This window comes from Dermochelys coriacea, chromosome 9 (genome assembly GCF_009764565.3).
Source record: "Dermochelys coriacea isolate rDerCor1 chromosome 9, rDerCor1.pri.v4, whole genome shotgun sequence".
Lineage (NCBI taxonomy): Eukaryota > Metazoa > Chordata > Testudines > Dermochelyidae > Dermochelys > Dermochelys coriacea.
The window spans coordinates 52,972,032-52,989,385 of NC_050076.1; positions in this window are offsets into that span (position 1 = coordinate 52,972,032).

Here is a 17,354-nt window from a genome sequence, read left to right on the forward strand (position 1 = left end):
TGTAGCAAGTGCACCTAGCTACGTGTAGGAAATGGTGCTCTCTTCCCTTGCAGTCATATGTTCCCTTGGAAATGACTACTGAGGCATGCATGGTGAAGAGGCAATAAATACCCCTTTTAAACATTTTATGGGAAATTTTAGTATTTTGAAGTGTTACCATGCCTTTTTCCATATAAGGCAAATGCTCCCCTTCAGTCCCCACTGACCCATTCTAAATAAAGCTTCTTGGACCAGAAAACTGGTCTGATTAATGAAACAGTCAAAGTAGGAACAGCAAAGGTTTTGGTAAGAATTAAACTGGGGGGTGGAGTTTAAATGATTATCAAAAGGAACAAAAAAAAATGCAGCTTTGATGTGGTGGTTATAATCTCGTTTGTGACTGGGAGCTTTCTGGCTGGCCAACATTTTGGAAGCTCTTCCACTCTGCTTCTGGTGTGATGGTGTGGGGTTGGGAGCTCATGAGACATGAAGTCAGGTACCTCTCTCTAATTTGGCTTCTGTTCTTCCCACTTCCTCTCAATTATCCTGCAGCAGGTCACGTCTGCCCTCCTCCGAGCTAAATCACAGGAGCACTGCTCTAGCCTGAGTCTTCCTAATCTGTCTACAGCCTTCGAATCTGCTAGTCAGTTTGCAATGGTGCAGTTTGTCACCTGCCAATAATTGCACCCAAAATCTGTTCTTGCACTTGCATAGTGGGCAGTTTAGCAGCTAATTTTATGAATTGCTAAACTGTGCCCTCCAAATCAGGAGCCTCGTCTCAGAATCAGACTTAAAATGGGCTCTTTCATGCAATGTGCGCTGCTAATGCCTGTATTACTGCTGCAATCTCCACCGACTTCCCTCCATCAGGATTACTGCCCTCCCTCCACACGCCATCCAAACTGGACCAAGCCAAACACATTAAATCAATCTCTACTCATTTTAGGGAGTGGATTTTTCTTACAATACAAAAACAATACAAGAACACACGTATAGGACTCGATTCTGATCTTAGGATAGACCTGAGGAAGGGGCTACACCTTCAGTAAAGTACAACTCCCTCACAACCTACAACAGCTCAGCGGCACTGGACAGCAAGTAGGAGGAGTTTGTAGCTCAAGTTCTACCCATTTCCTGTCCATCCATCCAGAGCAGCTGGCCAGGGATGAGGAATAAGTAGGAACTAGAGATGGTGGGGAAAATGGGGGGAGAGGGATAAGGGAATCAAACATGCGTTTGGATTTCCCCCCTCTGGAGGGTTCCATACCTCATCAACCCCTTGAGTCAGGGGGGACCGAGTGGTAACCCTACCTCTCTATGCCCACATCTGTTTTACCACCACCCCTGTAGTCAGTACAGTGAGGCTCAACAGCCGGAGTCTGTCTAATCTCCCTTCCCCTAATGGGATAGCATGGCCTAGTGGGCAGAGTCCATGCAATATGCCCCTAGGGCAGTGCAACCCAATGGCCAGAGTCTAGGTGATCTCCTTTAGAGGCAAAACAGGGGACCAGTAGTTGTTGTGAGGGCCAGCAACCCCCAGTAAGTGAGCCTGGGTTCCCCAACTTCACTGGGCCCCAACCCAGGGCCCTGCCAGCAGCAGAGCGTGCCACCCCAGGGTCAGCAGGGAATCCTACCAGAACATGCTGACCTCATATTGGTGGGAGATACCACTCCCTTACCTTCCCTGGGTCACTTCCTTCCAGTTCTCCAGCAGCAATAGTTCATGTGATATTGGGGTCTCCTGGTTCCTTAGTACCAGACACTCCCTGGTGTTCTGATAGCGCCAAGGCTCTGGTCCCAGTTCCTGGGTCTTCCACTCTCCTAGGTAAGGGCTGTAGTGGTGCCTGTGTGGGAGCCTCTGCCAAGCATCCTTCCTCCTCAGCCACCAGCCCCAACTGAGTAGCTCTGCAGGCTTTTATATCTGGTTTTCACTTGGAGCATGCCCAGCACAGTCTCAGGGGCAGGGCTTCCTCTGTTAGGGGAGGAGGGTTAACCCTCTCAGTCCCAGTGCGGGGCCGATCCACCCCGCCACACATCCTTCCCCTTAAACTGGTGGTCGGGGCTTCCACAGAAGCATCCTCCTTATCTTCCTCTTCCCACACCCGGAAGAAAAAGTCTGCATTTCCATGGGCCTTACCTGGCCTATGCAGCACTTGAAAGGAATAGGTTTGGAGACGCATGTACCATCACATGATTCTGTCATTCATCTCTTTCATGTTGTTGATCCAGCAAAGAGGGGCGTAATCAGTCACTAAGAAAAAGTGGTTCCCCAATAAGTAGTACCGCAACTTGTCAACCACCCATTTAACCACGAGGGCGTCCCGTTCTATGGTAGAGTAGTGAGTCTCATGTGGGAACAGCTTCCAGCTGAGGTACAAAGTGGGGTGTTCTTCCCCCACCACCTCTTGTGACAACATGGCTCCTATTCCTACTCCTGACGCATCGGTCTGGAGGATAAAGGGCTTCTTAAAGTCAGGTTGGGCTAACACAGGTTCCTGGGTCAGCTGTTCTCAGAACGCGAGGAAAGCGTCTTTGCATTTTTCTATCCATTGGGTCTTCTGGGGCTGTGTTTTCTTCATTAGGTTTGTCAGAGGGGCGGCCAATGTTGAAAAATTAGGGACAAATCGCCGATAATATCCCAGCCCCAAGAACTGCCGTACTTGTTTTTTAGTTTCAGGGGTGGGGTAGTCCCTTAAATCCTGTACCTTATCGATCATGGGGTGTAATTTCGCTCACACTACCGTATAGCCTAGATAAGTTACTTCCCGTTGCCCCAAATGGCATTTTGCTGGATTTGCCATGAGGCCTGCATCGCGTAGGGCCTATAATACCTTGGTTAGATGCCGTATGCAGTCTTCCCAGCTGGGGCTATAGATGGTGATGTCATCAATGTATGCTGTGGCATATGAATTGTGGGGGCTCAGTACCTGGTTCATGAGCCACTGGAATGTAGCCGCCGCCTCATGTAACCTGAACGGCATCACTGTAAACTGGAAAAGACCAAACGGTGTGGGAAAGGCTGTCTTCGCTCGTGAGGTAGGTGTCAGAGGGATCTGCCAGTATCCTTTTGTCAAGTCCAGGGTGGAGATGAATTCTGCGTGTCCTAGCTTCTCCAATAACTCATCCACCCGTGGCATGGGGTAGGCATCAAAGCGGGAGATGGCATTTACTTTGCAGAAGTCGATGCAAAAATCTGACTGAAATGTCCGGCTTGGGGACCAGCACTATTGTGCTCTGCCACTCGCTTTTAGATTATTCTACTACCCCCATGGTTATTTAGATTATTATTTAGATTATTCTACTACCCCCCATTGATTCCAACTCCTTCCGCACAGTCTCCCACATCTTCTTGGGGAGCGGAAGGTGGTTCTTCCTCACTCTTTGGCCAGGGACAGTGGCGATGTGGTGACTGGTCACTGTGGTTTTTCCTGTTTGGGCAGATACTACCATGGGGAAAGCTGCCACTATTTGCCACAACTGTTCCTGCTGGGTAGGCTTGAGCTTCTGGCCCATGACTACAAATCCTGGCTCTTCAGACTCACCAGCCAATGGCCCTAGTTCAGATTCTGAAGGTCTCATAATCGACAGGTCCCACCTGCCGGACCACCTCGAATGGCCCCTGCCATTTAGCCAATAGTTTAGACTCAGAGAAAGGCAGTAACAGCAAGACTCGGTCTCCAGGCTCGAAGCTCCTCATCTTTGTTCCCCGGTTGTACTGGGCCTCCTGGCTGCGTTGTGCTTGTAACAGGTTCTCCCTTGCTAGGGTTCCTGAAGCTGCTCCCTCAAATGGAGGATATAATGGACTGAGCCTCTGACCCGAGTCTCCTGCTCTTCCCAGGTTTCTCTCAAGAGGTCTAAGATTCCCCGGGGTTGCCTCCCATAGAGGAGCTTGAAGAGGAGCGAAGAGGAGTGCTTGGAGTAGCTTGTCCCACTGGTGGGGGTCGTCCTCCACAAATTTCTGTAACATCGCCTTCAGTGTCCCATTGAAACATTCCACCAGCCCGTCCATCTGTGGATGGTAGACCGAGGTTTTGAGGGCACGGATGTTCAGCAATCAGCCGAGCTCTGCCATCAACCTGGATGTCACATTAGTCCCCTGATCTGTTAATATCTCTCGTGGCAATCCCATGTGGGAAAATATCTGTAAGAGCTCATTGGCAACGACTGGAGCCATAGCTGCTCATAATGGTACTGCTTCAGGGTACCAAGTCACATAGTCAACCACTACCAGGATATATCTATGACCCGAGCTGCTCTTTTCCAGGGGGTCCACCAGGCTGAAGCCAACACACTCAAAAGGAGTGCCAATCACTGATAGAGGTACCATGGGGGTCCTCAGTATCCCCTTTGCACCGACTTCTGGCATTCCAGACAAGAAGCACAATAATCCTGGACCTCCTGGTGTATGCCTGGCCAGAAGAACTGTTGGGCCACCCTTAGCAGGGTTTTTTCTCTCCCCAAGTGTCCTGCCTAGGGGACCGCGTGGGCCAGGCAGAGTAGCCCTCTTCGGAAACTGCGGGACCAACAATTGGCGTAACTCGTCTTTTGTCTCTGGCTCCTGGGCCACCCGATAAAGCAAGTCCTTGAGTATCTCAAAATGGCGCTTTGGGGCTGGTGTTGCTGCGAGTATGCCTCACTGCTCCAGCCTGCTGCCTGCTCCCAGGCTTGACTGAGGCTGGGGTCCCCTTTCTGTTCATCTAGGAAATATCCGTCAATATTGAGCCATCCGGTCTCTTCCCCTGTCGGACTACTGGCTGGGGCTTGACCTTCCCCAGCTACTTCAAAGCCTCCTGACATCCCTGCCAAGGGGTTTTGGGGTCCTGTTTGACCAAACAAACTCTGCCTCCCGTGGCATACTCTCCCCTTTGTCTCGGGTTGTCCACTCCAACCCCGAATCAGGTCAGCGAAACCCGGCCAGTCACGCCCCAAAACCATGGAGTAAGCTAACCTTGGGTCCACCCCAACTAGGCAACATGCTTCCTGTTGAGCTGCCTCCAGTCGCACCCAGATAGTGAGGTAAGATTTCACGTCCCTGTGTATACATTGTAACCGTATTGATGTCCCAGTGGGGTGGGAGTGCTCTACCAGTCCTGCATGGATGATAGTCTGGCTGCACCCTGAGTCCACCAATGTCATGGTCGGAGTTCCTTCTACTCTCACCGGGATGACGATCTTTGGTGGCCCATCCTTCTGGGCTCGTTGGTCCACTGCCAGGACTTGCCCATAATTACAGTCCATATAGGGACACTCTCTCCTGAAGTGTCCCATTTGTCCACACTGGTAGCATTGGTCTCAGTTCCCTACAGTGGGTGGCATGCTTTGTGATAGGCTTGGTTCTCCCGGCGATTCCTCCTGGCCCCAAGACAGGCGTGCCTTCAAGGGGCGCCATGTCCTGAAGGCACGCCTGTCTCGGGGCCAGGAGGAATCGCTGTCTGGCATGCACCTGGGGGCTTCCCCCTCCTGTCTTACACATAGATCCCTCTGCGGGTTGGTCTCCCCGTCCTGAACTCCTTGTCTTAAGACCCGCCCACTGCTCCTGATCAACCGTCATGTAGACTTTTGTAAGAGACATAGCCTCTGCGAGGGTCTTCGGCCAATGTTGCTGTACCCACTCCTTCCCACCCCCAGTGAGCAGGATCCGAAGGAACTGCTCCAATGCTGCAGCTTTGGCCACTTGGCAGCTGGTGTGGCGTTCTTGCTTTAACCACCTCCAGCAGAGATCGCGGACCCTCTGGGCTACCGGCCGAGGTCTGGCTCCTGGCGGGTATTTCTTGCAGCAGAACCTCTGCCGGTATGTCTCCGGGTTGATGCCTGTCTGGTCTAGGATGGCAGTCTTAACCTTCTCATATTGCAGCGCCTCTTGTGGGTCAAGTTTGCGGTAAGTGGCCTGAGCCAGCCCCGTTAAGTACAGGGCTAAAATAGCCAGCCCCGTTAAGTACAGGCCCAGTGTTTGGGAGGTCATTGAGTAGCAGTTGCTACCTGTTCAAAAGTCACTAGGAAGGCCTCGGGGTCATTCCCGGGCCCCTTCTTTGTAAGACGCACTGGTAGCCCCCAAGGCCATCCCCAGGCCCTCCCCCAGCTGGAGTGTGAGAAGGACTTGGTGCTGGCTTCAACAAGGCCGCCACCTGTTGGAAGAGCCTTTCTTGATTTACCTGCTGCTGGGCGGTCAATTCCCTAATCAGCTGTTGCTGCGCTTCTTATTGCTGGGTTGCCTGCAGTTGCTGTTGGGTAGCCAGTTGCTGTAGAAGCTGCGACTGCAGTTGCTGTTTTTGTGCAGCTTGTTGCTGCTGGTTTTCCAGAAGCCATTTCAGGAGCCTTTTGGTCTCATCTTCTAAGTGTGGGTGCTTCTCTCAGGTCCTGGTTGGTGCTTATATTCTCCACCACGTGTAGTGGGTTCCGTACCTCGTCAACCCCTTGATTCAAGGGGGAGCGAGTGGTAACCCTGCCTCTCTGTGCCTATGTCTGTTTTACCACCACTCTTGTAGTTAGTACAGTGAGGCCTAATGGCCAGAGTCTGTCTGTCTCATCTCCCTTCCCTAACTGGGATAGCATGGCCTAGTGGCTGGAGTCCATGCAATATGCCCCTAGGGCAGTGTAGCCCAATGGCCAGAGTCTATGTGATCTCCCTTCCCCCAGTGTGATAGCATGGCCTGGTGGCCGGAGTCCATGCAATATGCCCCTCGGGCAGTGTGACCCAATGGCTAGAATCTATGTGATCTCCTTTAGAGGCAAAACAAGGGACCAGTAGCAGTGGTTATCATGAGGGCCGGCAACCCCCAGTAAGTGAGCCCGGGCTCCCCGACTTCCCCAGGCCCCGACCCAGGGCCCTCCCAGCAGCGGAGTCCCCGGGGTCAGTGGGGAATCCTACTGAAACATACTGACCTCACAGTGGTGGGAGGTACCACTCCCTTACCTTCCCTGGGTCACTTCCTACCAGTTCTCCAGCAGCAGTAATCCATGTGATATCGGGGTCTCCTGGTTCCTCAGCACCAGACACTCCCTGGTGTTCTGATAGCGCCAAGGCTCTGGTCCCAGTTCCTGGGTCTTCCAATCTCCTAGGTAAGGGCTGTAGTGGCACCTGTGTGGGAGCCTCTGCCAAGCATCCTTCCTCCTCGGCCACCAGCCCCAACTGAGTAGCTCTGCAGGCTTTTATACTTGGTTTCCACTTGGAGCATGCCAAACACAGTCTCGGGGTGGGGCTTCCTCTGCTAAGAGAGAAGGATTAACCCTCTCGGTCCCAGTGCGGGCCTGATCTGCCCCGTCACACTCCCCTATTTTTATTTTTCAAACTTTCAAAATGTGAAACTCTTTTAAATTCAGAATGTTTCATCCTTCTCTTTAGACTGTCAAATAGGTCAATATAGCTTGTGAAAACATTTCTCTTTTTAAAGATAAACATCTTTTCAAATTTCAGCAAGATTTCCAACTGGAGCACAACCCCCGCTTCCTCCGACACACCTGGACCCCAGGTTCAGGTAGCCAGCACAGGCACCGAAGAGGCCTCCCTCATTCCTTTATGTGGACACAAGATGATCAAGTCACAAGTTAGTTCATGGAACAATTCATCTTTGGGCACATGCAAGACACGTCAAACCCGAGCCTTTTAGGTGAAAGCTTTGAAAAGTTACCAGCAGCTCTCACAGAACTTGGGAGACTGGCCAGTCCTTGCTTACAGACAGCCCCCCAACCTGAAGTAAATACTCACCAGCAACCACACACCACACAACAAAAACACTAACCCAGGAACCTATCCTTGCAACAAAGACTATTGCCAATTCTGTCCACATATCTATTCAGGGGACTCCACCATAGGATCTAATCACATCAGCCACACTATCAGAGGCTCGTTCACCTGCACATCCACCAATGTGATATATGCCATCATGTGCCAGCAATGCCACTCTGCCATGTACATTGGCCAAACCAGTCTCTACGTAAAAGAATAAATGGGCACAAATCGGACATCAGGAATGGTAACATAAAAGAGCCAGTAGGAGAACACTTCAGTCTTCCTGGACATTCTATAACAGATTTAAAAGTGAAGGAGTACTTGTGGCACCTTAGAGACTAACAAACTTGTTAGCCTCTAAGGTGCCACAAGTACTCCTTTTCTTTTTGTGAATACAGACTAACACGGCTGCTACTCTGAAACCTGTCAGATTTAAAAGTGGCCATACTTGAAAAAATAAATGGACACAAATCAGATGTCAAGAATTATAACATTCAAAAACCAGTCGGAGAACACTTCAGTCTCCTTGATCACTCGATTACAGACCTAAAAGTGACAATACTACAACAACAAAAACTTCAAAAAAAGACTCCAATGAGAAACTGCTGAATTGGAATTAATTTGCAAACTGGACACCATTAACTTAGGCTTGAATAAAGACCGGGAGTGGATGTGTCATTACACAAAGTAAAACTATTTCCCCATGTTTATTCCCCCCCTACTGTTACTCACACCTTCTTGTCAACAGTTGGAAATGGGCCATCCTGATTATCACTACAGAAGGTTTTTTTTTCCTCCTGCTGATAATAGCTCACCTTAACTGATCACTCTCATTGTAGTGGGTATGGCAACACCCATTTTTTCATGTTCTCTGTGTATATATATCTTCCTACTGTATTTTCCACTGCATGCATCCGATAAAGTGGTTTTTAGCCCACGAAAGCTTATGCCCAAATAAATTTGTTAGTCTCTAAGGTGCCACAAGTACTCCAGCAGCTGAAAGTTGCTGCTTGAGATGGTAATGTTGAGCATCTTTTGATGGTGGCTGTCACCAGCTTGTCCACTATGTTACTGAGCAGAGAGTTATCTCCTTCATGGACAATGAGCACAAGACATGAGCTACTCAGAGGCCTAGGATTTGTGCTGGACTGAATTTCCGACAGAGTTCTGCCCTATGCTGATATTCACAAAGAGCTAGAAAGTAATCCTGATTAAGAATAGTGTGAGAAAAAAGGGAGGGTGGATGGTTTCAGTCTTAGTTCCTTGAACAGTTGTTTTGGAACATTACCAGTTGTGGTGATATGGAGACAATACAATTACCTCAACAGGCTTCAGAGGCCTTCACTGAATTCTGTTTGAAAATGGGAAGACCGAGCCACTTGTGTTCATGCCAAAACACCTACAGCTGGAATGCTGATATGATGAAATTAAAATATGAGATTGGTTTCCTAGTTTGGTTTCTTGATTTGCTTTGGTTGATGACAATCTCCAAACCACACCATTCTCAGCAGCTCAAATCCACCAGGCAGCAGACTGGCTTAACAAACCTGAAATTAACCAGTGGTTAGGAGAATTTGATCCTGCACAAATAAATATAAATTGCAGCACACACACACAAATTACCTTGTTTCATTTCCAAATCAAACATGAAAGATTTAATGAATGTGACAAGCGAGGGCAAATATTTACACTGATGAGCTCAAGTCAGCAAATAAACAAGACATTTAACAAATTAGCCAAACATTAGGCACTATCTCTAATTGAAATGAAAGACTTTACTCAGGGTCCAGGACTCCAACATCACTCAGTTCATTTCAAGCAAATGCCTGCGAACTATGTTCGTTGCTAAAGAGCATCAGATAGAAGGGCGTTTAATTAAATCCACAGTATAAACAATTCCAGATTGGGATGGAAGAGGAAATGAATTCTCATTGGACATGCAGTCACATTAGATTAATTCTTGCCTCTTTTGCAAGTTAAAACTGACTGACTGTTTCATTGTCGTGCCTCAGAAGTTGTGGATTTCACAAGTAGCCTTACATCCTCCAGCAATAGAATCCAGCTTGCTGATCAGACTTTCATCACAATAAGTTCTTTGAAGCATTTCCCAGCAATAACCCCCAAGCTTGGGCCTGCTCTTTCTGTAGATTCCACAGGATCGGGCTATTAGACTGCGGAAACAGGGAAAGCAGTCTCTAAAGTCTTATCCAGCTCACAAAGCTTGCTCCAGCATTGGCAATAGCTGCCAAGAGACCCAATCTATTTGTGCTGTCAGCAAACAGGTATAAGAACTGCTTTTGAGCTGTCAGTGTCCCCAGGAAATGCTCCCATTATAAAAGAAAGCCTTGAAAAGGAGGTTCCAGCTGTCTGTGAAATAAGACACACTTTCCCTCCTTCCACCAAAATAAAAACGACACTCCGGGAATTTTAGAAGCAAACACCATTAGAAGACGCTCCTCCACCATACAATCTGGGATACAATCTCATTCCAAACCATGGGTAAAACACAAACTGAGAGCAAAATCCTAGTCTGTCAGCAACTAAACCATTGCTTATCTCCTAGTAGTTTGGAACTAAGGACCTGATCTTGCAAACCCTTACTGTGGAGGGTAGGTAGTGTTCACTACTGTGAGTAGCCCATGGCACTGATTGGGTAGTGAGCATTACACTCAGTAATAAATATTTGTAACCCTACAATCCCTCTCCCTGTACATGCATCCGATGAAGTGAGCTGTAGCTCACGAAAGCTTATGCTCTAATAAATTTGTTAGTCTCTAAGGTGCCACAAGTACTCCTTTTCTTTCTCCCTGTACAGTTGCTCTCAGGTGGTAGCAGTTTTCCCTCTTCCCAAAAACTGATGCTTCACTTCACTCCACGTCACTCAGAGTGTATCAGATGTTTCCCTCTCCCCACAGGCTCTCAGCATCTTCTGGCAGCACCAGTCTCTTGTCTCCCCCAAACACCAGTGTCCCCTCTTCCCCTTCAGTCTTGATGGCTTCCATACTGCAGGAGCTTTCTCTGCTCCCCACAGAATCCCTCTCAACTGCCGTGGAATGAAAACTATTGATCAGAGGGCATTACAAGCACATTAAACAGATGAGCTTTTAGGAGTGAATTAAAGGAAGTGTAGAACGAGAAAAGCATGAAGAATGAATATGATTCCCTCAGCTAATCACAGCAATAATGCATGTGTACTGACAAGGCTTTCTTCAAGTAAAGAACAACCCCCATTTATCCAATTTATCCAGTTATCTGGAAAGCAGATATCACAGTAAACAATGACTTGCAGGCGAGTCCACAGCAATAAATCAGCATTTGTCTGCACAGTAAATAGAACGACAGGCCTCAATGTAACAGCTTTGTACCTAAAATAGAAATTGCTCAATGATGTAGTGAAAGAGGCTCTGTCAGAACTTATTCCTGAATGGCACTGAATTACAGCTAGGGAGCTTTCCCACCTCCTCAGGGCTGCCCCACTCCTAGGTAAAATAACACTTTTGCTTTGTTTTAATTTCAGGGCTTAATTTAATTGAGAATCCTGTTGCTTGTAGGAAACGGCAGTGTCATAGAATCATAGAAGATTAGGGTTGGAAAAAACCTCAGGAAGTCATCTAGTCCAACCCTCTGCTCAAAGCAGGACCAACCCAACTAAATCATTCCAGCCAGAGCTTTCTCAAGCCAAGCCTTAAAAACTTCTAAGGATGGAGATTCTATCACCTCCCTAGGTAACCCATTCCTATGCTTCACCAACCTGTTAGTGAAATAGTTTTTCCTAATATCCAACTTAGACCTCCCCAACTACAACTTGAGACCATTGCTCCTAGCTTTGTCATCTGCCACCACTGAGAACAGCCTAGCTCCATCCTCTTTGGAACCCCCCTTCAGGTAGTTGAAGGCTGCTATCAAATCCCCCCCTCACTCTTCTCTTTTGTAGACTAAATAAGCCCAGTTCCCTCAGCCTCTCCTCATAAGTCATGTGCCCCAGCTCCCTAATCATTTTCGTTGCCCTCCACTGGACTCTCTCCAATTTGTCCACATCCTTTCTGTAGTGGGGGGCCCAAAACTGAGCACAATACTCTAGATGTGGCCTCACAAATGCTGAATAGAGGGGAATAATCACTTCTCTCGATCAGTTGGCAATGCTCCTACTAATGCAGCCCAATATGTCATTAGCCTTCTTGGCATCAAGGGCACACTGTTGACACATATCCAGTTTCTTATCCACTGTAATCCCTACTTCCTTTTCTGCAGAACTGCTGCTTAGTCAGTCGGTCCCCAGCCTATAGCAGTCCATGGGATTCTTCCATCCTAAGTGCAGGACTCTTAATTTGCCCCTGTTGAACCACATCAGATTTCTTTTGGCCCAATCCTCCAATTTGCCTAGGTCACTCTGGACCCTATCCCTACCCTCCAGCATGTCTACCTCTCCCCCCAGCTTAGTGTCATCCTCCCAGTTTATAAAACTATAAAAATAGTTTGTAAAACTCCCCATGTTTATTCCCCGCCCCCCACTGTTCCTCACACATTCTTGTCAACTGCTGGAAATGGCCCACCTTGATTATCACTACAAAAGGTTCCCCCCCGCCACTGATAATAGCTCACCTTACCTGATTACTCTTGTTACAGTGTGTATGGTAACACCCATTGTTTCATGTTGTCTGTGTATATAAAATCTCCACACTGTATTTTCCACTGCATGAATCTGATGAAGTGAGCTGTAGCTCACAAAAGCTTATGCTCAAATAAATTTGTTAGTCACAAATTTGTGCTCAAATAAATTTGTTAGTCACTAAGGTGCCACAAGTACTCCTTTTCTTTTTGCGGATACAGACTAACACGGCTGCTACTCTGAAACCTCCCAGTTTAGTGTCATACAATCATTTCTCATTGTTCCTTTCGTAATCAGCTCCCTACTCATTCTTCTCTCTAGGCTAAATAATCATAGATGTGACAGTGTCTCTGCATAGTGTCTTGGTGGTGAATATTTTTTCAAAAAGCTAAAGGTGGTAGAAATATCTTGAAAATTTGACATTGTTATGAAAAATATTGACAATTTTTCATGAAGGATTTTCAGCATTTTTCAAGCAGCTCTAAGCCCAGTAGAGGAAAACACTTAAGAACATGATTTAAGTGCTCTCCTCAATGTGGACCCTAGTAAAAACACAGCATCTGCCTTGAAGATTTCTGTAACACATACCTGTAGAATGTGGGTGTTTGTCTCCCTCTAGTGGCTGGTCCACATAATGGGATAAGCAGCAAAGAGTCCTGTGGAGAAGTGGGTATTCACCCACAAAAGCTTATGCTCCAATACTTCTGTTAGTCTAAGGTGCCACAGGACTCTTTGCTGCTTTTACAGATCCAGACTAACATGGCTACTGCTCTGATAATGGGATAAGAGTCTATTATAGCTGTCTGATAATGGAGTTACTCTTTAGCTCAGAAAGTTCTGCTTTACATAACATAGGTTCCAAATTTAAACTCTGATGTTGGCCCATATTTACAGTCTGCATATTATACAATATGAGATGTGAGGTTCATAAGCAGGAGATGAGAAAGGGGGTGAGCTAGGATGGGTTACAATAATCAGACCACATTTATTCAGCAACTAGAATCATCTGGATGTATCAGTTTCCAATTAAAACAAATATATCCTCCCCTTTGGCTCTCATTTTTTAGGCAGTATTTGAATGTGAGTGAATCATTTCACCCATTGTGGGCAGGTAAATTGGTTAACAATTAACTTCCCTTATCCAGTCTGATCTGCCAGTATCCAGATGTGATAACTGATATGTTGAAGCACTGGGTGCCATTCAATTTATTCAGTTCATTTATTAAATGTAAGCACCTGATATTGCTCTTGCTTGATTTCTTTATTCAAGGCTCCTGGATGTAGGAACATTCAGAGTATTCCTGTGTGTAGTTTGTCTGCTACCACCAGGGAGCCTGACCACTTTGTAGCATAATTTACCTTTCACCATTGCGCCAAACATTTCTACTCTCAAAATCTTTTTAGCCAGTCTTACAGTGCAATGGGAGGTTGTTATGGAGTGTGTACTATGAGAGCCATAGGGAGCAGCTGTTTTACCCTTGTATTCCTTAGGAAACTGCCCTAGTCCATACAGCTGTGTAATTTTACATTAGGTCATCGGGCTTATGGCACTGGAGCCAGGATATTTTCCCTATATTGTTAAGTTCCATGTATGTTCTAGCACCAAGCTCTGGTGGTGCTTCTATGTGCAGAATTGTAAGCATTTGGCACCATCACTGTCCTTACATGTATGCAGCACATGTGCCTTGAACTTTTCATGGTTCACCTCCTAACCACGCAATTTCCCAGTGGTGGGTGGGAGAACTATTGGTAGACTTTGATGAGGACAGAAGATATATTGGACCTAGGAGTGGGTTGCAAGAGAGAAAGTTAATAGAACAGTTGTAGACAGCCTGTCCAATAATCCTGGAGGCGAAGGGGAGGAGGGAAATAAGAATTCTGCCCTAAAGTCACTATTTTTCATATTTTTCAGTTAGCTCCATCTGAGATAGTGTTTGTTACATGTTGTGGAGCTAATCCCACACCAGCAGGAAAGATGGCCTTGTGGTTAAGGTGCTGGACTGGAATTCGGGAGAGCTGATGTTAATTCCTAGTTCTAACACAGACTTGCTGACTTCGACCAAGTCAATTGTATCTCAGCTTCCCATTCACAAAGTGTGGATAATGATAGTTCTCTTTTCCCAGTCATTGTAAGTCTTGTCTATTTCAACTGAAGGCTCTTAGGACAAGGCAGTAACTTTCCTAATGTGTACATGCAGCACCCAGCACAATATGGACTTGATCTCAGTTGGCTCCTCTAGGTGCTACTGTAGTTAGTAATTATATCGAAACATCAAGTTAAAATAACATTATTAAGGTTGCAAACTCAAGCAATCAAAAGTTAGGAAATGACAGAATTAAGGCTGCCTGTGCAACCTTAATTTGACCCCTATGTGCATATTCATTATGCTATAGTCATTAATTACATGATTACATAAAACTTGTCTACCTGGGGACATCCAGGAAAATTAATCCAAATTAACTAATGGTGTGAATTTGAAGTGGATTAATTAAACCTCATTAAACCCCCGGAGTGAACACCTTCATTCAGAATGAAAGTGGTTTAATTTTGCTTTAGTTCCCAACTAAACTGAATTAAGGCCACTTTAATTTTGAATGAAGGTATTAACTCAGGGATTTAATGTGGATTAACTAATCCGCTTCAAATCCACACTGTTAGTTAACTTGGATTAATTTTCCTGACAAGCCCCTAGTTTTTTCCATGGCCTTCCGCCTCATTCAGTGATGAGTAGATATTCTTTTTTTTTTTAACCACTCTTATTCATAGAATCATAGAATCATAGAATATCAGGGTTGGAAGGGACCCCAGAAGGTCATCTAGTCCAACCCCCTGCTCAAAGCAGGACCAAGTCCCAGTTAAATCATCCCAGCCAGGGCTTTGTCAAGCCTGACCTTAAAAACCTCTAAGGAAGGAGATTCTACCACCTCCCTAGGTAACGCATTCCAGTGTTTCACCACCCTCTTAGTGAAAAAGTTTTTCCTAATATCCAATCTAAACCTCCCCCATTGCAACTTGAGACCATTACTCCTCGTTCTGTCATCTGCTACCATTGAGAACAGTCTAGAGCCATCCTCTTTGAAACCCCCTTTCAGGTAGTTGAAAGCAGCTATCAAATCCCCCCTCATTCTTCTCTTCTGCAGACTAAACAATCCCAGCTCCCTCAGCCTCTCCTCATAAGTCATGTGCTCTAGACCCCTAATCATTTTCGTTGCCCTTCGTTGTACTCTTTCCAATTTATCCACATCCTTCCTGTAGTGTGGGGCCCAAAACTGGACACAGTACTCCAGATGAGGCCTCACCAGTGTCGAATAGAGGGGAACGATCACGTCCCTCGATCTGCTCGCTATGCCCCTACTTATACATCCCAAAATGCCATTGGCCTTCTTGGCAACAAGGGCACACTGCTGACTCATATCCAGCTTCTCGTCCACTGTCACCCCTAGGTCCTTTTCCGCAGAAAAATTCAATTCAATTCAATGTGTGGTCCCAGGCCTTATTTACCAAACACCATGCAAACCCTACTCTGAATATAAAATTATAATTTCTTTCAGGGTGTTTCCCTGGTCCTCTCACCATAGTACCAGAGTGCTTCACATACATATTGAATTATGTTCACAATCTGTCTGAGAGAAGAGGTGGTATTATTACAGATGGGGGAACTGAGGCACAGAGTTATTAAGGCCAAAATTGTCAGAAGCATCCACTGATTAAAAGTGCCCAATTTGAAACACCTCAGGCCTGACATTTCAGAGTATTTTGCATTTTTACTATACTTTATATGTCCAAAGCACAGCTTCTGTAGATTTGAGTTACAATTGTGAGTGCTCTGCGAATGAGACTCAAGGGGTGTCTCATTGGGCACAAACAAAATGAGGGACACACAATTGGAGAGCACCCATGAAGAGTTTGGTCTAAGCAACCTGCCCAGCTTCACACAGGAACTCTGTGGCAGAGGCAGGGATAGAATCCAATTCCCCAGAGCAGCATTTAATTGCATTAACCATGAGACCATCCTTTCTCTTCCTGCAACCCCCTGACTCATTCACTACTTGCCTTCCAACTTTCAGGTGGCAGAGTCCCTCTGGGTGCACCTCAGGATGGTCCTGGTGGGTGCTACCAGACTCAGACCTTCTGGACTATGATCAGAGGGACTGGGTGGTTGCCCAAGTGTCCCCTGTTGTGTGCTCCAGGAGGCAAGGGAAGCTTTGTCTCCTGTTTCCCTCACTTTCGTTGAGTGGGTGCTGTAGGAAGGTGCTCCCTGCCCACCCCGTGCCCTCTGGAACTCCTCCTCAGGCCCTGGCACTGAGAGCTTCCCCAGCCATCCCTGAGATGCCACCTGAGCCAGCCACACAGCATTCAGACAGTCCTCCTCTGTACCACACCCAGAGAAAATCTGCATGTGCTCATGCTTCACAGCATCTACTTCCTTGCCCAGGTGTCCTGCCCTGATAGCAAGTGGCCAGACCTGTTGCCACCTAAGGAGGTCAAGGAAACTTGGTGAGACAGTCTGTAAGAAGGGCCATACTGCATCAGACCAATGGTCCATCCAGCCCACTATCCTGTCTGCTGAGAGTGGCCAGTGCCAGGTGCTTCAGAGGGAATGAACAGAACAGGGCAATTAGTATCTGATCCATCCTCTGTCATCCAGTCCAAGCATCAGGCATCCTAGGGACACCCAGAGCATGGGGTTGCATCACTGACTATCTTGGCAAATAGCCATTGGTGGACCTATCCTCCATGAACTTATCTAATTCTTTTTTGAACCCACTTATAGTTTTGGCCTTTACAACATCCTCTGGCAATGAGTTCCACAGGGTGAATGACTGTGCATTGTGTGAAGTACTTCTGTATGTTTGTTTTAACCTGCTACCTATTAATTTCATTGGGAGACCACTGTGTTCTTGTGTTATGTGAAGACATAAATAACACATTCTTATTCACTTTCTCTGCACATTCATGATTTTATAGACCTCTGTCATATCCCCCATTAGTTGTCTCTTGTTCAAGTTGAATAGTCCCAGTCTTGTTAATCTCTC